This window comes from Panthera onca, chromosome A3, assembly GCF_046562875.1.
Source record: "Panthera onca isolate mPanOnc1 chromosome A3, mPanOnc1 haplotype 2, whole genome shotgun sequence".
NCBI lineage: Eukaryota > Metazoa > Chordata > Mammalia > Carnivora > Felidae > Panthera > Panthera onca.
The window spans coordinates 73,536,152-73,557,236 of NC_138341.1; the positions used below are offsets into that span (position 1 = coordinate 73,536,152).

The 21,085-nt window shown below is 46.8% G+C and overlaps 1 long non-coding RNA gene across 1 annotated transcript in view; it reads right to left on the reverse strand.

The window, feature by feature from the left end:
• Positions 1-11,089: 11,089 nt before the first annotated feature.
• Positions 11,090-21,085, reverse strand: part of LOC132661766 (uncharacterized) — a 130,781-nt gene continuing 120,785 nt past the window's right edge. The window contains exons 5-6 of the long non-coding RNA XR_009602401.3: positions 16,803-17,120; positions 11,090-11,446 (exon numbers count right to left, since the gene is read on the reverse strand). This is a non-coding gene — a long non-coding RNA (uncharacterized LOC132661766). The remainder of the gene's footprint in view (positions 11,447-16,802; positions 17,121-21,085) is intronic.

Genomic DNA, 21,085 nt, shown 5'->3' on the forward strand with positions numbered 1-21,085 from the left:
AGTGTGAGTTACACAAGGATATGCATTTGTCAAAACTCTCCGAACCACACCCCTAAGATCTGTGCATATTATTGCATGTAAATTATATCTCAGTTTTTTACAAAATGAAAGCAGGGCACTTGGGTGGCTCAGTTGATTAAGCATCCTACTCTTGGTTTCAGCTCAGGTCATGATCTCATGGTTCGAGTTCCAGCTCCACATTGGGCTCTCTACTTTCAGTGCAGAGCCTGCTTGAGATTCTCTGTTTCCCTCTCTCTCTGCCCCTCCCCGCTCACTTGCTCTCTCTCTCTCTCTCAAAAATAAATAAACATAAAAAAATAAATAAAAATAAAAAGAGAAAGTAAAGAAAAATGGCACCCTTAGAACTAATGACAGACAAATGAGCAACCAAGGAAAACATATTACGTGCTGTTTCCTTGGATCTGCCTCCCAGATCACTTTCTTTTCTTTTTTTTTTTTTAAGTTCTTATTTATTTATTTTGAGAGAGAGAGAGAGAGAGAGAGAGAGAGAGAGAGAATACAAGTAGGGGAGGGGCAGAGAGAGAGAGAGAAAGAGAGAGAGATTGAGAATCCCAAGAAGTCCTTGACTCGGGTCTTGAACCCATGTACTGTGATATCATGACTTGAGCTGAGATGCTCAAGAATCTGACTCTTAACTGCTTAACCAACTAAGCCACTCAGGTGCCTGACCCCTGCCCCCGTCCTGCCCCACCTCCCACCCCTACTCCAGGCCACTTTCAAGAGACTGCTGTCCTCAATGCACATCCTCACCCTATGATAGGAAAAAGGTCCACAGAGCCTGGGACTCCAAGGTTCCTCCTCACCAGGAGAGAAATCAGAGAAGCAAGCAGGAGCCCAAAGGCAAAACTACCAATTAAAGAGGCTAGGCAGGTAAACTTGGGGTTGAACTGTAGAGCTGGGATTTTTATTCCTTTTCTCCAAAACTTAAATTCACAGTCTGTTCAACAGTGATTTGATTTCTAAACTCTCCTCTAGCTCTCAGTGTGTGTGTGTGGGGGGGGGGGGTGTGGGTGTGGGTGTGGGTGTGTGTGTGTGTGTGTGAGAGAGAGAGAGAGAGAGAGAGAGAGAGAGAGAGAGAGAGAGACTCACAAATATGCCAAATACTGGAAATCATCTTAACTGTGAAGCTGGAGGAAATTTCACTGAACCCAGAGGAAACGGAACCCACAGCCACGCAGGCACCTGAACATGTCCTGCTTTCCCCATGCCTTCTAGACTGGCCTCATGGTCACGCTGTGTGCATTTCTCTGAAGGACATCAAATAACAACAACAATCTCTTTCACACCATGTGGCTGTTTGGTGAGGCTCATTTGCCGGGGAGCACAGATTTCTCTCCCACGCGGCATGTAGCGCAGGCACAGACACCTTCAGGCACAACTGCTAAGAGGGAGGCAGAGAGAGGAGGTTTGCTCAGTGATCCCAGGTGGGGAGGGAGGGGAGGTCCTGAAAGGAGAGACTGGGGGCTCGGGCCTGTCGTGAAAACCCTCCCCTCTGTGCTCTGGCCTCAGTACGGCCGACGGACTAGGTGAGCAAGTATCCTTAGAGGTCCCCACAGGTACTTTTACTTAAAGAGTCCTTTTACAAGCTCGGGTGAATTTTTAACTTCCCTTGGGTAAGATAAAAAACAAAGGCAGAAACTCCGACCCAGTAACCGTGACATCCTCACCCCAGGGCAGGTTTCTACAGCTCTGCTCTTTGTCCCCGAGTCTCCTCCCCTCTCTTGTGTCCCCAGGCCCCAGGGGCAAGCTGAGAGAGTGATCACGTGGCTTGAATGGGGCCGAGTTCCTGGCAGTCCCGTGGGCTCCCTGCTGGGACAAGGCTTCCTAGTATTTCGGGAGGCTGCCCCAGTTTTTCCTTTTCCTTTGTTTTTGTTGCTGATGTGGTTGTGTGCCCACAATCCTGGGATTCCCCCAACCTCAAGCTCCAGAATCCAGTTTCTTAGATTTTGATGTTTTTAAGGTCAGTGAAAACTTAAAAAAAGAAAAGAAAAGAAACATTAAGCTAATATATTCTTATTGCACAGAGGAAGCTTTGTTGTTTTATTTCTCCCTAAAACTGATGCTCACCAGTACTTCTTAGATCTTGAAAGATATGCGTACTATTTGTAGGAAAAGCACCAGACCAGGTCAAGATGCTTTTAAAAACAACCAGTCTCTCAGAACCTTCCCTTCCTTTTCTTTCTCTGATACCACCTTTTTAAAGGCTCCATTACATAGTCTTCAAATAACTGAAGTACAAGGAATTATTTCCTGGGATGTTCTTACCCTGGTGAAATTTCACTGCAAATATTTCATTAACACTTTTCTTTCTTTCCACACTGAGATGGTAAATCTGGGAATCAACCTGGGTGATATTATACAGGAAAATGGCTCTTTATCACTATACATCCCAATGCTAAGGGGCCGGGCCCCACTATCTAGTAGGTACCACATAAATATGTATGAAGGAATGAAAGAAGAACAGCTTGGGAGAAAAGAAGAAGCTGGGGATTTCTAAATGGGAGGATTTCTTCCAAAATAATTAAGAATTGACCAAGTCAGTAAAAACACACTTTTTCCTTTTTGCTTAACTAGTTATTGGGGGTCTTTTTTGGAGAAAAATATCATTGGAAATTGAAAAGCATTATTGGAAGGTTTAGGAGTCTGAAAAGTAAGTATGTATGTATGTATGTATGTATTTGAGAGCACTTGTGTGAGCAGGAGGGAGGGGGAGAGGGGCAGTGGGGGTGAGAAAGAGAATACCAAGCAGGCTTGACAGCTTAGTGCAGAGTCCAACTGACCAACAGAGGGCTCGATCCCACAACCCTGGGATCACGACCTATGCCATAATCAAGAGTTGGATGCTCAACCAACTGAATGAGCCATCCAGGTATCCCCTGAAAAGCTTTTAAGACCCCAGAACTATTGGGATCCCAGGCCTCATGATGAAGACTCGGGGGTGGTCTTGGAATTGGTCCTGCCCACTCATGGGCTTGGAGTGAATGTAATACTAGTCATTTTATGTCTAGAAGAATTGATTGTAGTATGCTCAGCTTAAAAAGTTGTCATGAGCCTGGGGCAGGGGTAGAAGGGGGGTTGCTGTTCAGAATGTCCTGACCATCACTTTCTGCTCTGGGCTAGAAAACATTTAGTGAAATGTTCCCCAAAGCATCCCTCCCAGACCCCTGGCTGCTTGGGGAAACTGTACTGGTTGCTCAGTTGACCACACAGACCTAAATCCAAATTGTTTTATTTTTTAAGATTTTATTTTTAAGCAATCTCTACATGCAGCTTGGGGCTCAAACTTACAACCCTAATATCAAGAATCTGCTCTACTGACTAAGCCAGCTAGGCACCCCCTAAATCCAAATTCTGCCTGTGTCCTGAGTTGTGTAACCTGATAAAAGTAGACACTGTGGAAGCATGATATTCAGCTCTCAAAGAAAACTGAATTAGTTTAAGCGTTGGAGATTTAGTTGAATGGAGAGTTGCTCCTGTGAAGACCAAAGACAAGGGGAAGGGGAGGGGTGAGGGGGGTAGTGAGCAGGTAGGTAGGCGCACAGGAAAGGCTGATGGTTCAGGGCTGGCTGTTGTTATAGGGGATCTTGGCAGGGACACAAGCCCATTTGTTGAGGATGAGATACAGTCCCAAGTTCACCATCAAGTTGTTTTTCTGTTGATACTGACCCATTTTTCTGGAAGCATTCATTCTGGGTCCTTCTTTAGGAGCCCTGACTCTTGTGATCTTATACTTTCTAGGCTCAGCATCTTGCAGCAGGCAAGTCGACAGGCTCAAGATACAACTTCAGCACTACTGATGTTTGGGGCTGGATCACTGTTTGCCGTGTGCGGGGGTGGGGGGGTGGGGGGGATTGTTGTAGGACGCCATTGGAGGATATTTTTCAAACATCCCTGGCCTCTATCTACTAGATGCCAGTAGTATCCTCCAGTTGTGACAACGAAAAAATGTCTACAGATACTGCCTAATGTCCCTGAATGGCAAAACTGCCCCCAGTTGAGAACCACTGCTTCAGACACATTACCTTCCATGAAATTCTTTACATAGGCTGCTGTGATGAATGGTATTAGCTTGTCCAGCTAGCAGAACAAAAGGAAGAAACTCAGTTCACTCAGTTCTCCCTTAGACCTCAAATGAATCTAAGGGTCGGTCAGCTCAGGTCCAGGCTTTAGGCAGTCCTGCTACAGTCCTGTTCCAGCCACGTCTTTTCCCATGGGTTAAGGGCCAAGAGGGCCAGGAGAATATGCCTACTTAGACCCTGCCTCTCCCTTCTAGACCACATTCTGAGTACTCAGGACACCACAATTCCTTGCTCAAAAGGCTCAAATCTGCTTTCAGGCTTGGCATAGCCTCTTCTCTGGGTCCCTTTCCCAGACTGTGGGCCATGCTGCTGGGGAGGCCCAAGTGGGGCTGAGGGGTGCTACTTTTTGGCAATGTGGATGAACTGGGACATGCAGGCTATACTCTTACACTGAATCTTGCAAATTTTAGACGAGGGTCTGCCCTCTCCTTACACCACCAGCTCCTTAACAAAACGTCCAGTTTCGCCACCTTCCCCCTGCAGAATGTGGTGATGAACCCCAGCCCCATGTGGAGAACTGGAAGGGGAGAGGATAGACTCTGAGAGCCCAGAGAATCACCCCCTGCTCAAGCCGGGGCTAGATAGCTTTCTACCTCTCCACTGAACAGAGAGCACTACCTCATTATTGTGAAACATCCCCTGGAAAAACACCAGCATTCCTGGTAGCTTTGTTTTCCTCCATTTGTCTCTAGTTGGCACATAAGATCAGTTTGTCCTTTGGGCTGCAGACTCCGCCGCGGTGAAGTGTTATTTGGTGAAGTGTCTCCTCCTCCGTGAAGCGGGCTGGCTGATCCTCCTCTAGGTGGAATGAATCACTCTTGATTTTGACCCCCTGCAGCTGGTTACTCACTCAATTGACTAATACTGACCTATGCCATTACACCTTGCAGTAAGGGGAGTCCTTCTAGAAAGAGCTTCTCAAGACTGAGGGCATCTGATTCATCTGGCCTGTGGGCCTAACACGGGGCCGCAAACACACACACACACACACACACACACACACACACACACACACACACACAGAGGAAGCTATTCAGGTGTTAAGTGCTGGGTCAATTAACTTTAAAATTCATCCTGGTTGGGATTAAAGTCACTGAGTTTTATGAGAAAACCAGTCCAACCAGTTCCCTCCTTCATGGCTCTTACATCCTGAAGCTCGTTTATTTTTTCAACGTAGAGCCTCGCTGTCAACATTCACTTACTACCTGGGCCCCTAGAGTTTTTTCGCTTTTTTTTTTTTCTTACCTCGTAAAGACTGGGAACATGAAGGAAAAATGAATTTACAGGACTGTATTGGTTTCTTACAACTGCCATAAGAAAGCACCACAAACTTAGTGACTTGAAACAATAGAAATTCACTCTGCCGTCTGGAGGCTAGAAGTAAAAAATCAAGGTGTTGGCGAGGGCCATGCTTCCTCTGGAGACTCTAGGAGAGGATCCTTCCTTGTCTGTTCTAGCTTCTGGTGGCTGTGTCAATGCTGGGTGTTCCTAGGCTTATAGAAGTACTCCGATCTCTGCCTCCATTGCCACATGGCACTCCCCCTGTGCCTCTTCCCTCTCTGTGTCCAAATTTCTCTCTTCCAAAAGGACACCAGTCTTTGTATTAGGGCTCAATGTAATCCAGTATAGTCTCCTTTTAACTTGATGATCCCCCGCAAACACCCTATTTCCAAATAAGGTCACATCCACAAGTACAGGGGGTTAGGACTTAAACATGTCTTTTATTTATTATTATTATTTTCTTAATTAAAAAATTTTTTTAATTTAAATTTATTTTTATTTAACTCCCACAGCCTTTGGTAAAACTGTCTTGGAGCATTACAGGACTCTTAGGCTATGTGAACTTGTTCTCTCATCTTCTCTCTCTACACAAGGCTTTGCAGTTGGGAGTTTTTGATTTGATCCCAGCTCCACCATATGTGTAACCTTGGATAAACTACATATCCCAGAATACCTATTATACCCCTTCATATAAAATTTAAGAATCTTATGACAATATACTTCCAATTCTTCTCTCCCATCCACCCTTTGGGCCATTGTGATCACACATTTTATTTCTACATATGTTATAAACCCCATATGTTATAAACAGTAAAAAAAAAAAAAAAACACACACAAAAAAAACAGTATAAAACAGTAAAAAAACAGTAAAAAAAAAAAACAGTAAAAAAAAAAAACCCATATGTTATAAACAGTAAAAAAAAAACAGTAAAAAACTTTGTTTTTTTTTTTTACTTCAAACAGTATCAAATTTGGAAACATTTTGGCTATTATTTCAAGTATTTTTTCTGCTCTCCCTCATTTTTGAGGGGCTTCAATTATGTTAGATCACTGGATTTTTTTAAGTTTATTATATTATTTGAGAGAGAGAGAGAGAAAGAGAGAGAGAGAGAGAGGGAGTGTGCATGGGGTGGGGCAGAGAGTGAGGAAGAGAGAGAGAGAGAATCCTAAACAGGCTCTGTGCTGTCAGCACAGAGCCCCACATGGAGCTCTATCTCATGAACTGTGAGATCATGACCTGGGCCAAAATCAAGAGTCAGACGCTTAACTGACTGAGCCACCCAGGTGCCCCTGGATCACCTGATACTGTCACATGGATCACTGAGGCTTTGTTTTTTTAAGTCTTTTTCTCTGCTCCACTTTGGCTGGTTTCTATTGCTATGTCTCAAGTTCAGTAATTTTTTTCTCTTGCAGTGTCTATTCTTGTTAATTCCATCTCTAGAAATTCCATTTGGTTTTTTTCTCTCATACCTTCCACTTCTCAATGTTCATGTTTCATGGAGTTCCACTCTATTCATGTATACTTTACTCGAGCAAAGACTCAAGGGGACCTTCAATGTGACTCGATCCCCTGGAATTCTGCCCTACAAATACTGTCCACCCTCCACCTCTGTACTCTGGTCTCTCTCTCAAGTCAGGAAGTCCCCTGGGCTCTCCCTGTGCCCTGGTCTAGAATGTGTTTATAGGCAGAAAACCAGGGCAATCACTTCATGTGTTTCCCTTCTCTTAGGGATCGCAGACTTGTGTTGCCTATTGTGCAATGTCTAATCATATTTGTTTTATGCATTTTTGCCTAGTTTTCTGGTTTTTTTTTTAAATTTTTTTTTAATGTTTATTTATTTTTGAGACAGAGAGAGACAGAGCATGAATGGGGGAGGGTCAGAGAGAAGGAGACACAGAATCCGAAACAGGCTCCAGGCTCTGAGCTGTCAGCACAGAGCCCGACACGGGGCTCGAACTCACAAACCGCGAGATCATGACCTGAGCCGAAGTCGGCCGCTTAACCGACTGAGCCACCCAGGCGCCCCTGGTTTTTTATGGTGAGAAGGAATATCTGATTCCTGTTACTCCATCATGACCAGAAGTGAAAATTATGGGTAAATTACTTAACCTCTCCCCACTTCACCCATTTTGCCCATTCCTCCCACCCTGAATGAAAGGCATTATTAACCCCATTATATAGATGAGAAGGTTTAAATAAATTGTCCAAAGTCAAACAGCTGATAAATGTAGAGATGGAATCCTTCTAATTCCAAAGCCCATATTATCCTATGGGTTAGAAGAGCTTAAGTGGCACCTGGGTGGCTCAGTTGGTTAAGTGTGTAACTCTTGATTTCAGCTCAGGTAATGATCTCATGGTTCATGGGTTCGAGCCCCACATCAGGTTCTGCACTGACAGCACAGAACCAGCTTGGGATTCTCCTTCCCCCATCTACCCCCCCGCCCCCACTTGTTCTCTGCCTCTCAAAATAAATAAATACATAAATAAACATCTTTAAAAAAAAAAAAAGAGCTTCAGACAGTGCCTGGCACACAGTAGGAATTTGAGAATTCCAACATTAGACTCCGCCTTTACTCTGTTACTCTCCCTGATACCCAGCAGTTCAAAGGATATAAAATTTTATTAGATACCCAAGTTTATATTGGGAAATCCAATTTCTAGCATTGGGTCCTTTCTCTTCACATCCTGCTGGGATTTTTTTCTCTTAAATAGCTCTCGAATCCATTGATTTTTCTTTGCCTTCATTACCACCCTTCTAGTCCAGACTACTGGCCCCTGCCTGAGTCCTTCTGCCTTGTTCCTGGCGCCTACTCTGGCCTCTCTGACTCACTTTCTTCATCACAGCCCTGGTGATTCTTTCAAAATGCAAATCTGATCAGGTCCGTGTCTTGCTTAAACTGTTCAGAGACCCTTGAGAATATAGTCTAAGAATCTTTGTTAAAGTCCACAGGACCTGCACGGTTTGGCCCCGACCTGGTCCCTGGCTGCTTCTCATACTGCACTTGCACTTGCATCCAATCTCCCACCCAACTCATTATCTTGTTGTTATTTCCCCAAAATATGCTGTCACACATCAGGGTTTTCACCTTTGCTCATGTGTCTGTGCGGTAACAAATTGCCATTTTAATGAAAATGTCTAGGTTCTTCTAACTGCTCATTTTACCTGAGACCCTTCGCTCATCCTCTGGGACTTGCCAAGTCCTGCTCTGGTTGGCCATTCAGGCTAGCTCTTAAGCCTCGGTCCTTACACTGACTCCCTATCACAGAATCCACAGTGTTTCAGTTTGCCTGATGAATTCAGTAGGAGAACATTGGCTCCTGAATGAGGATTATCATTCTGCACATGCTAGTTTCACAAGATGGTCCTAGGATTATCAACTCAACATGTTGATAAAGCACACACTGGCAACTATGACTAACCTTGGATGACTCTTTTCTGATACTAGAGAAGACCTGGAAATTTCTTTCAGTCTCTTTGTTCCCAGATAGAATGAGCCCCACACCTCTCTACCTTCAGAGCTCCCATGGGAGCGAAAGGGCTAGGATCCATAAATGGCTTTGAGTTCCTTGGTGAGAAACTGTGCATATGTAAATATTACATGCAGAAGTCTGTAATGGGAGTGTGTAATAAAGCCTGACATCATCTTTGGGAGCATGCAGTGTTGCTCAATGGAGTGAGACTATTGAAATGACCCACTAAAAGTCCATGAGAAAAACATGGAGAGGGAAGGTAGTTTCTGGTAGGAGGTGGGTAGAAGGCTTCTCGAGGGATTGTGGCTTCTTTTACTGTATCCTCGTCAGAGCTTTGCCTAGTATGGAATATACAGGAGTTGCTCAAGATAAACTATCACCTGCAAAGGTTATCAGAGGTGATTCTGTGCTTGGGACAGATCATTGAGAACCCAGCCACTGCAATGAGATCACCTCTGGCAGAAGTGGTTGCTTACTAGACCTGGCTGGGTGTTTCTGGCCCTGGATCAGCTGGTTGGATTGTAGGCTGGTTTCAGTGAGGGGTGAAGAGGCACCTCCCCACATGGTGGCCTAGTCTCCTCTTACACATATCTCACCCCAAAACTACAAGTCTCACCTTTAGAATTCAATTCCATTGGTTTATTGTCCCCTAGTTAAAATGGGAAAACCTTGAGATAGCACCTGGCTGGCTCAGTCAGTGGGACACGGGACTCTTGATCTTGGGGTTGTGAGTTTAAGCCCCATGTTCGGTGTAGAGATTATTAAAAAAAAAAAAAAAAAGCAGTTTAAAAAAAAAAAGCAAACACCTTGCTGTGAATGGTGAATGAGTTTTCTTTTTCCCTAGCAGGACTTCTGGTGGAGAAACACACCCCACCAGATGAGAGAGGCAGAGATAAAACTTGAGGAAAACAGCCTGCAAAGAAACCCTCCTCTCGATTCCATCAGATCCTGAGAAAGGGCACTGGTTCCCAGAAGGAGCCCAGAAGGTGGAGAATGGGGCAAGGAGGGGTCCCACAGCCAAATACTAGCATGTAGCTTTGGCCAAGATTTAGCTAATTGTGAATTGAGACAGGGTGAAGGAAAACATGTCCCACAAAGGAATTTCTCTGGCACTCACAAGGCCCATTTACACAGGCTCAGTCATGGCATGATTAGGAAACAGTTTGGAAGCCACGACTGTCACTACCAAGGAGAGCTGGGTTCAGAGCTAGGAAGCAGGACCTCAGGGCAGAGGCACTGGTGTTTCTGGAACCAGAGATTCAGACTCAGACTTACTGGCTTGACCTGGTCTACCTCCTCACATGTTTTCCTCACCTGCTTACCCATGCCTGACATTCATTTTAATGGGGAGCAAACTCTGCATTTAGGAAGGGAGGGAGAGACCGGGAGGAGAGAGAGAGAGAGGATATGAGAATGCATTCATGACTTTGAAGGAGGTAAAGAAAATCCAGCTGGGCTTGCCTGAGGGTGGGTGGTCTACCATGGTATAATTTTGCTCAAGTCCATCCCAATGAGGAAATAAAATTTTTCCTTCACAACAGCAACGGAATAATTTCGGATAGCTTTAAGGTTGCCCAGAACAGTAAACAGAAGAAAACAAGGGTTTAAACGAAGAATATGAAGTGGGTAGGGCGCGACAAGGTGGGAGGCTCACATTTATCCGAGTTCCTTAAAGGTTCTCAAACTGCCATTCCAAAATGCAGTGCTGCCCTCTGCTGGCTGAGTGTGGTGTAGTGCATCAAAACCAAGGACGACTCCCACCCAAGTCCTTTCCCACATTTGGGAAAGACAGAAAAGACTCAACGTGAGGCAGGAGGCAAATCAAGCACGGAACGATTGTCCAACCACCAGGACCACTCAGAAAATACCCCTGAGTGTCTTTGGCTTCGAATTTAAGGAGGTATATCTAGCTTCTCCTGCCTGTGCTTAGCAAATTGGATCAGACTGGTGTAAATGTTCAAGGAACAATGACTCTGAGCACCAGCTACCTGACTGGAGAGCTCCCCTCAGAGACTCTGCAGTGCTCTGGGGATAGGGGCGTGCGGTCTGGGGCTGCGTGCACTATGGAAAGTCCGCCATATTCTTCCCCTGGCTCCTGGCTTTCCCACTACACCGTTGACCGTGGCCCTGGCATTGCTGATTCCCGACTCTGCCACAGTTGCCAGGCTCACAGGTGCCAGCTTCTGTGCAGACAAAGCACAAGGGCCCAGCAGAGATTCAGGATTTATTCAGATATACTTGTATGACCAAATATCTCAAGTTAGATGCTCTCAGTTGCCTGCTAATGTATTTGGGTATTAAAACAAGCTACTATGCTTAGGGGCTTTTCTTTATTCTTGTAAAACCAGATCTCAGCAAATGGATTATGAAATCAAGATTGAAAATTCTGCTAGTATTTCCTCTCTATTCTCTTATAAGGTGTCACTCAAAATCTGCTTTCGTTTTCTTCAGAGGCTTTTGAAATTTCCCATAATGAAGTGTGGGTGCATATTCATTAAGTCCCTTAGGATGAGAAATGGAGCCTAAGAGAGAAGGTGTCTTCAGCACAGCTCCCCAGTAATCGGTGGTATTAAGTATTGGGATTAAACTGCTCCTTGGAGAGAAAAAAAAGAAAGTGTTTACGGGTTTATGTATTTTTCTCAAAGGCACACTGGGAAACATGAAACATGGGTCTGATTTCAGAGGCTGGCAAATGGAAGCATATCCAATTTTTAAAAGCAATTACCATGCAAGTTATTATATCTGACACAAACAAACCAGGCCCCAAAACCCTGAGGTGCCTTCAGCATCTGGAAGAAGCTGATGAGGCAGCAGTGATCCGAATCTGAGGATGCTCAGCCATTACTCCTCAGGCCTTGGCTGATATTTTTATTACTACAGTGGGGAGCCTCACGTCTCTCCTAATGCCAGATGAGGACCCATCTCAGCCCTGATAGGAGATAATGGAAGCAACAGACTTTGCAGAGGACCTAAACCATAAGACACGTGTATTGAAAGTTGTCGCCCAGTTGGTTCCATAGGTGTGCAACCAGTGTGATCACAGAGGCCCCATGCTTGCAAGGGCCTACACTCAAAAGGGTCCAGCACTGGATGACTGGGGGGCTTAGTCAGTTAAGCATCTGATTCTTGATTTCGGCTCAGGTCATGATCTCCTGGTTTGTGGGTTTGAGTCCTGAGTTGGGCTCTGCACTGAGCATGAGCCTGCCTAAGATTCTCTCTCCCTCTCCCTCTGCCCCTCCCCCCTTTCTCGTGCGTGAGCCCATGTGCACACATGCGCTCTTGCTCTCTCTCTCTCTCTCTCAAAAAAAGGGTCTTGCACTTGGAGTTTATGCTCTGTGGTCACGATCTTGATACTTTGACTTTTAATCATTTCAAGAATTATTAAACAAGGGGCACCTGGGTGACTCATTCAGTTCTGACTCTTGATTTTGGCTCAGGTCATGATCCTAGAGTTGTGGGATCCAGCCCCACGTCAGGTTCCTCACTAAGCATGGAACCTGCTTGAGATGCTCTCTCTCTCTCTCTCTCTCTCTCTCTCTGCCCCTATCCCCAGCGCTCTCTCTCTCTCAAAAAAAGAATTATTAAATATAATTTTAAGCATAATTTTACCCTTCTTCATAATGTTATCTTTGAATTTACATTTTGTAAATAAAGTCTGATGGCACAAAGAAGCGTGCATTGGGGCTTGGAGACTCCGCTCATGAATGGTCTGCCTCTCACTGCCTCTCTGCCTCTTTGGTTGGGATGGGCTCTTGGCTGTCCTCTGCTCCCTGGTTCCCCTGGTCCTGCCTAGCTCCCCTCTCCCTGCCCTCATGCATGCCCTCACTGCTGTCACCCCCTGCCCTGGGTAGGGGCCTGCATGTAGGTACAGGGAGAATGATAGTTGAGCATGTGTACCCAGGGCTGCCAGTGCCACAGTACATTAGGCAGGCAGCGGCAGGGGTGAATCCCTTACCACAGCTGCTCCAGGTATTGAGCATGTCCTGGCACAGAGGTTTAATCCTTTTAGGGCTCTCCCATCCATCGTGGGTTTTGCCTGGAGCATGGCATGTCAGTCTGGTGGCTGGCTAAAGGAGGAATTCCAGAGCTGATGGGCTGTGTGTGCTCATGCAGTCAGCGGGCAACCCACCCTCAGCGTCTGTGAGGGCTTGCACTCATCTTACAACATCCCTGTGCCCAAAGAAGCATAACATTAAATAGCAGATAAGAAACACCACGAGAGTGTGAGAAAGAGAGACCATGGAAGAAAAGAAAGTTTCATATTTTAATGCTTTTAATGGCATGTTTTCCTTCCTTTTTGCAGTTTTTTAATGTTTTAATTTTTTAAGTTTATTTATTTTGAGAGAGAGAGAGAGAGAGAGAGAATCCCAAGCAGGCTCTGTACGGTCAGCACAGAGCTCAATGTGGGACTCGAACTCACGAACCATGAGATCATGACCTGAGTTGAAACTGACAGTTGGACGCTTAACTGAGCCACCCAGGAGCCCCGGTTTTTTTTTAAGTAAGCTCTACACTCAACATGGGGCTTGAACTCACAACCCTGAGATCAGGAGTCATATGCACTACTGAGGCACCTCTTTCCTTGCTTTTTGAATAAGGGACCCTGTGTTTTCTTTAAATGTATGTATGTATGTATGTATGTATGTAATCTCTTCGCCCTGTGTGGGGTTCTAACTCATGAGCCTAAGATCAAGAGTCTTGTGCTTTTCCGACTGAGCCAGCAAGGCGCCCCGAGACCCTGTATTTTCATTTCATTCATACCACCATAGGGAGCTAGCCCTGGAGGTAGCAGAGGGTAGGGACCCTCTTCTGGTTCTGTCCATATGGCATCTGAAGTTACTGGGCTCTTATTAAAGATGATTTATCAGGTTTTCATGGCTTCAGATGAACTTCTCAAGGGGCCATGGGGTGAGAGTAGGTAGCCACTGACAACCTCAGAATAATAAGAATAAAAATTTGTTGAATGAATTGGTGAATAATCAAATGAATAAAACAACGAACTAAGGAAGACAGCAGGCATAAGTGTGTGATGGGCTCGGAATATGATTCTCCCAGGGTTATTTGCCTTCGATCAGGCAGGAAAGATTTGTGGCACAGAGAACCCTTAAGGGTTCTGGGGGAAGGGCAGCTCCTGAGTCTCGCTGTAGAGGCTGCTCTGGGCAGTCCAGGCTCCTTTGCTGGTCAGTCTCTCCTACTGTAAATCCCCACTCCCTCCTTTAATGCTGATGTCCAGAAGACATTCATACTGTACAGCAATAGGACTTTTGTAATGAGAAAAGACAGAAGCCTTGATATAGAATTTCTCTTGCTGGGAGAAAATACCTGCACATTACGAACCTCTATTGATTTGTCTCGCCAAATCCCAAGCTGCAATAATTTCAGAGACTTATTCACAGGGAGCATGGCTGATAGTTGATCAGAATGCTCCATGGTATGCACTGTGCCCCAGCTCCCTTCCTCCCGCCTGTCCAGTGCTTCCTCAGCTGGTCTCTACCGTCCCTTGAAGCCCTCTCTGCCTGCTCCAGAGTCCTGAGCTTTCTCTTCTGAGCTTGTGTAGCATGGACTTGGACTCTCTCTTTTCCAGGTGAGCTATTATTGCCGCATTTGCTGTGTGGGCTTTAGAGGCTCCTTCCTTCTCTGAGGTGAAGGACTGTGTTGTCCCCTTCCCTTGAATTGCTCTGAAGGCCAAACCCAGGTCTGGACACCAAGTACTTTGACTCTGCTGTGGCCACTCAGCCCTCCACACTGTTCTCCATCACCCTGGACCTGTCCCCACCACAGGTCCTTTGCACTTTCTCTCCCCCTGCCTGGAAAGCCCTTCCCCCACCTCTCTGCAGGGCTTGATCCCTCCTCTCTTTTAGGCCTTTGCTCAAATGTCACTCCATCAATGAACTCTGACCACACTGCTGAGCATTCCAAACCTGCTCTTACTCCCTTCGTCCCCTTTCCCATTCCTCAACTTTATTTTCCTTCAAACTACTTTCACCATCCAGCATACTAAATATTACACTTATTTGTTTATTGTCTACCTTTCTTCTCTAGAAGGGACATTCTAGAAGGATGGTGACTTTGTCGGTTTGCTGATGTATCCTTACTTTCTAGAACAATTCCAGGCAGGTGGTAGATGTTCTAAGACAATGTGTTCAATTAAACAGAGAACACATGCCACAGATTCTTACTTCCTTCCATTGAAATCCCACTGCATGGTTTGTGGTTCTTGGAGGCTGCATGCCCTCTCAGGGTCGGAGACACTAAGGGAGTAACTTGGGGGATAATTTGCTACTTATCTGAGTTCCTGGATGGTCATAAAGACTTGTAGTCAGTAAAACCAATAACATGCATGCTCCAGGCCCTGCTGGCTCAGCTATTTAGGGCCTATGCTGGGGAGGCCAGAGTCACATGTCCCCTCCCTGTGTGGATCATGGCACCTGGCTGAGTTCCACAGTCCAGCCAGGGTGGAGGGAAACTGAGTGAGAAGATGTGGACAAACTGGGAAAGGATGGAGCTGAGCAAATGCTCAGTGACTGTGCACCGAGGTCCTGATGGAGTGAAGGAGTCTGGGAACAAGGAGGCCTATTCTGCTTTTGAGCAAGTTAGAGATCCTTCTGTTCTATGAGCCAGCTGACAGCCAGAGCACAGTGTTCCATGGGAACCACGAGGGAAGGAGCTACAGGCTTCAGATGAGACTGGGCTCTGTAGGGGTGGGGTCTCTGGGTGGGCTCAGCTTTTAGGGTAGTGTTTAGTCTGAAAGAGAAAGCAGGAAAAGCAATCAGGTAGAGAAGGGGCAGTCTCAAAGGCTACCTGCAGGAAACCTCAAGGAGCAGTGAGGAGGTGGCAGAACTAAGGTGCAGAGGGACAGTGGCACCAGGTGGAGGGGACATTCAGATGAGGGAGGACCCCGGAAGGTTTCAGAGGAGGAGTGGGCAGAAAGGTGTGAGCTCTTCCAAGTTGGCATGTTGTAACAGCTGCTGAGCCAAATAGGGCAGTGGAGGCGTTCTTAGCCCCCAGAGGTGGACTTCAAGAGCCCACAAACCCTCTAAATTTGGAGGCACAGTTTTATGTCATTGGTATAAGTTCAGTTTTCAAGGGAGAGTGTCCATTACTTTTATGTAGTTTCCAAAGCTCAAGAATGACTGAGTAGTGGGCATTGCTCGTGCCCCTCCCTCAGCCTTCGTGTCCACCCCTTCCTCATAGAGCCCACATCCAGCAGGAGAAGGGGGCCCAAACCCCAGCTCCTGGGGTCTCTGGTCGGCACAGCCAGTGGGCACCCTCCATTCCTCTGAGCAGCGCTTTCACGGGAGCCCCTATGTCCTGGGTTGTTCAGTTAGGGGGACTCTCAGGAGTCTTGCTTCTAAGTGTTTTTTATTTTTTTTTAATATTTATTTATTTTTGAGAGACAGAGAGAGACAGAGCACAAGCAGGGGAGGGGCAGAGAGAGAGAGGGGGACACAGAATCTGAAGCAGGCTCCAGGCTCTGAGTGGTCAGCACAGAGCCCGATGCAGGGCTCGAACTCACGAACAGCGAGATTGTGACCCAAGCCAAAGTCAGACGCTCAACCAACTGAGCCACCCAGGTGCCCCGCAGGAGCCTTGCCTCTAATGTTGGGTTAGACCTGTTTCCTCTTTTCCTGGGGACATCTGTGGCTTGCCTGAGCCATCTGGCCACCAGGCTAGGGGTGTGGGCAGTGCAGGAGAGAGGGCAGAGCCCAGGGAACCACAAATAAATCCTGGAGCCAGGCCTGGATTAAAGCACCTCTGAAAGGAAAAACCCTCTGTGTGCTTTTTAGTGCACTTAGGGACAAAGAGTAGAGTCTAACAAAAAACCTTGCGGTGTCCATTATTTATATTGTTCAAAGTATAAAAAAATATGGAAACGCCTTTGCTGACAAACTTTCCATTGTCAATTATGCAGATACCACAAGCTATAAGCAAGAGCAAAAGGGCGTTACCTCTGTGGGCTCCACGGTGGCATCAGTGGCCAACTCCCACGGAGAGTGGAATCGGGGGCTAGCTGGTGTTTTCAGCTTGTTCTGGAAGTTCAGGACCAAGCCTCTTGTCTTCCTATGCTCAGATCTGGATGGGCTGGCCCCAGCCCAGGGCCAGCTGTGAGTTTTCTCTTATTGGAACAGAAGCATTTGAGGCATATGTGTGTTCTAGCTCCCCGCACGTTTTTAATCACAAGGGAGACAGATGCTGTGACGTCTTGTTAGCGAATGATGGAGAGCACGCATGTCTGCCACAAGCGGAAGAGGTCTTGAGTCTGTGTCCTGAAAAGGGGAAACCGAAGTAGAAAAGGATTCTCTTAAAACAAACCAAAACACCTGGTCTCTGCCAAGCACGTGCCCCTCTCAAGTCTTCAGCTTCCAAGTTCACTTCCGGGCTTAGCAGTGGCAAAAGATGGCTGAAAACCTGAAAGCAATTCCTCATTTGCAAGTCAATGGACAGAGTTTTAGATGGAAAGGAAAACACACACACACACACACACCACAGTAGAGTTAAAACCCCTCTTCTTCTTTCTGCTTATTAGGAACAGTCTTGTACGTTTCCCTTCCCAGAACTTTCTATGAGAAACCAATGGCTTCTTGGCCCCTAAAGGCAGATCTAGAAAGGCCTTGGAGATGGAGAAAGAGAACCCGAGGGCATAATGACGTAAGGCTTGGCACAGGCAGCTGTGACCTGGTGAGCTGGGGCTGGGAGGAAAAATAATATAATAATCACAGCTCACATTCATCGGTGTCCATAGGTGCCACGCGCTGTTTCACGTCCCTTACATTTAGTCTTCACTATAGATACTGAAACTCAAGCATAAGCAACGTGTCCACAATCACACACAGCTAGAAAGTGTATCATCGGTGTTGAAGCCCTAACAGTTGGGTTCCAGAAACTTTGCTTTTAACTCCAGGATGAGAGGGCTGTGGCCAGGAGTCCAGGAGGTGGGGCAGCAAGAGTAGTACCTGTGGTTTGCAGAGGGTTCGCTTACTCGGGTGGATTTGGGTTTTCACAGAGCAGTGAGTTTCCCCCCAAACTGAATAGTTACCTTTTATTTTGTGAAGTGAAAACATTCATAAAAATCTTCTAACATCATTTCATGAAACAAATGCAGTTTCAATGCAAAGAAGGACACAATCTCAGAATAATGGCCAGTCCTTCCCCTTGAATAAATCTACCTTTGTGAATGCCTCCCTCCACTGACCTTATTTTCCTCATCTCACCCTGGGCTGGTGAAAATGTCCTCACAGTTGCCACCTGTCACAGAAGCCTTATGTGGGGACCACTGCAGTGCCTCATCTGATCCTCGTAAACCCTCTGCAAGGTAGGCAGGAAAGTCCTGTTATTCCCCACTTTATCAAAGAAGAAACCAAAGCCCTGAGAAGTCAAAAAATTTAAGGACACACAGTTTTGAAAAATGGCAGAGCCAGGTTACAAACCCAGGCATTTGGCTCCAGGTACAGTGCCCCTTCCTGTGTACCTCAAGCCATTTGCCAGATGAACTGACTGCCCACCAGGTTGATTCCCGCGTGGGGACCTGAATGTTCAGAAAGAGAGGGAGCATTTATAAGTGTTGTTTCCAACAACAGGGCTCAGAATGTAGTAGTGCGTAGTTGAGAGGCAGTCTTTGGATTCAGGACAAGATGAGAAGCCCCTTAGGGGTAAGGAAGGAGCATATTTTCTCGAGCATATCTTCTCTCTCATCCCCAGGCCTAGCACAGGGCACACAGGGCTGGCAAGAAATCCTTGCAGCTTAGGCATGGGACTTTGGTTTTGAATGCCAGTTTTTACTTAGGATTTTCTGTGGAAAGAAGAGAGGAAGGAAGAAAGGGAAAAAAATCTCTGACACATTTGATAGGTTGCTACAGAGAGAAGGGAAAAAAGGATGGAGTCCAGAAAAGACTTAACAGAGGCACCCTGGGCAGTGAGGGGAAGAGGAAGGCAGCATGAGGGGCTTGTCCCAGCAGGCGGGTGGGGTGGGTGGGTGGGTGGGTGACAGGGAAGCAGAAGCACTAAAAGTGACATCTGCACTCTTGATTATGACCCCCGATGCCTCATGGCCTGGCCCCTGCTTACTGCTCCAGAGTTACTGCCACTACCCTTGATTTCTGTGCACCAAGATGCCCCATGGGATCCCACCTCAGGAGCTTTGAACTGCTTCTGGGCATGCTCTTTTTAAAAACCAGCACTTACTAATGCCTGTTCATCCTTTGGTGACTTCTCTGACTCCTGTCTACCAATCTGAGGGGTAGACAGCACAGAGCCATGTCATCCCACCTCCAAAATGTAGTGAACATTCAAATATATGCTAAGTGCACAGAGCCTAGGGGCGGGACCTTAACTAGTGAGGTGCTCCTGAGGCCTGTGGGAGCCCCTTATCTGGTCCTTGGTGAACTCAGCACCCTGAACCTTTCCTTCATGACCTTATTATGGTCTGCAGTTATATATCCGGGTGACTGTTTGGCTGATGTCTTTATCCCACTAAATGGTCAGCTACCTGAGGGAGCAGGGCTTTGTGCTTGCTGGCGGTGGTATCTGCAGCCTGGTGGAACCAGCGACCCGGACGGTGCCTGGTGTTTGTTGAATGGCTTTCCTCCTTGTTTTGCTGGGGAATGCCTGGCTGTGCAGCTGGAATTTTGCTTTCAACTCACACGGTTCTTCGGGGTGGGGTTGGAGGGGTTGGAGGTCATGGCCATTTCTAGAAAACTGTTCCCAAGCTACTCAAGGTTGTGTTTTCTTCCTAGACCAAGATTCAGAACCCACCGGGTTTGAGGTCCTCCAGTACTAGAACAACGAAGCCTGTCCCCTGCTGACCAGAGTGGGGTTTGGGCTCTTTTGAGAGGTGCATGCTGGCTGGGTCTGAGTTGTCAGCTCTGATTGAGTAGGACAATGGAGACTTGTAGCCTGTGGGATGTGGGGTGGGGCAGAAGCAGGGCCAGGGCACCTAGAAGACCTGTCATTCCCTGTTCAGCCACTAAAAGGCACTGTTACTCCACAGGGCAGACCAGGCTGATGGGGCCAGCACTGGGGAGCCACTAGGAGAGGTCACACTAGCTGCATTCACTGAGCGCCAACCGTGTGCTAGGCACTTTGAATACTCTAATTCCATAATCATGCAAGAGGGGGATGATGAAATCTATTTACAGGTGAGGGAAAGAGGACCAACGAGCTTAAATGATGTTTTCCAGGTCTTATGGCTCATAAATGGCAGAGCCAGATTTCAGAACCAGGCCTGCCTAAATCTACAGTTAGCGCCTTCCCCCACCTCTCCCCGGGTGCTCCCTCAGTCATGATGCCAAGTCTCCTCTGTTTGTCCTCGTAGCAGTCACCTAGCCGGGCTGCTACTCACAGCACAAGCTCCCTCGCTCAGCTATCTCAATGTGGCCAATTTTGACTATCCAGATTAATATAGGGGCCACTGCTTGGGTCTAAAATCTAAAGCTGGGTTATTAAAATGACTTACTTGAGTCCAGAGACCATTCTTCTGTGTGTGGGGAGGAGGAGGAGAAGGACATCAGATTTGCCCTTCCGGAGCCCTCTCCTCTAGTCTTGTTCTGCAGTCCCTCCCCCTCTTCCTGCCAGCCCTCACACAGCTGCCACAGAGCTTCCCCACAGACTTGATCAGCTCAGCAGCCAGGAGAAACTTCCTTAGCCAGCACCCAAGGCCCTTAATGAGCTGGAAACATGCCTCGTCACCTTATGGCTAACCCCCACAACCAATAGCTAACAGACCCACACTCTCAGCTCCAGCCCCCTGAGCTCAGCACTCCTGCCTCTCAGAGCTGAGATCTGCCCCCTGCACAGCAGATTCCTGAAGCTTCCCACGAGGCAGTGTGAGGATGAATAATCCCAGTCAGCTGTTGGTACAGTGCTGACCCACAGGAGGAGCCCAGGAACGTTACTTGTCTTCCCTTTCTCAGCCTGTGGAAATATGCAAGGACAATACAACTGCAAAGGCAGATGTATGTGGTGTAACGCTCCATACGGTGCAATCCCCATGTAAACATTTCCAGACATAGGCAAATGTCCTGAGGCTGACACCAAGGAAGGCATTTCCTGTACTGTTTTTTTTTTCTTTCTTCCTGTGCCCATGGTGAGCTCCAAGGTGACTGAAACACCATCTGAAGGCTAACCTCCTTGAGGACAGGGACAGGGTTGTGAACCTCTGAGCAACCTCATAGGCCCAACACAGCACTGGGTCTTCAACAGTGTCCTTTCTAGGAATGTGAGTTGGTCAATTAAT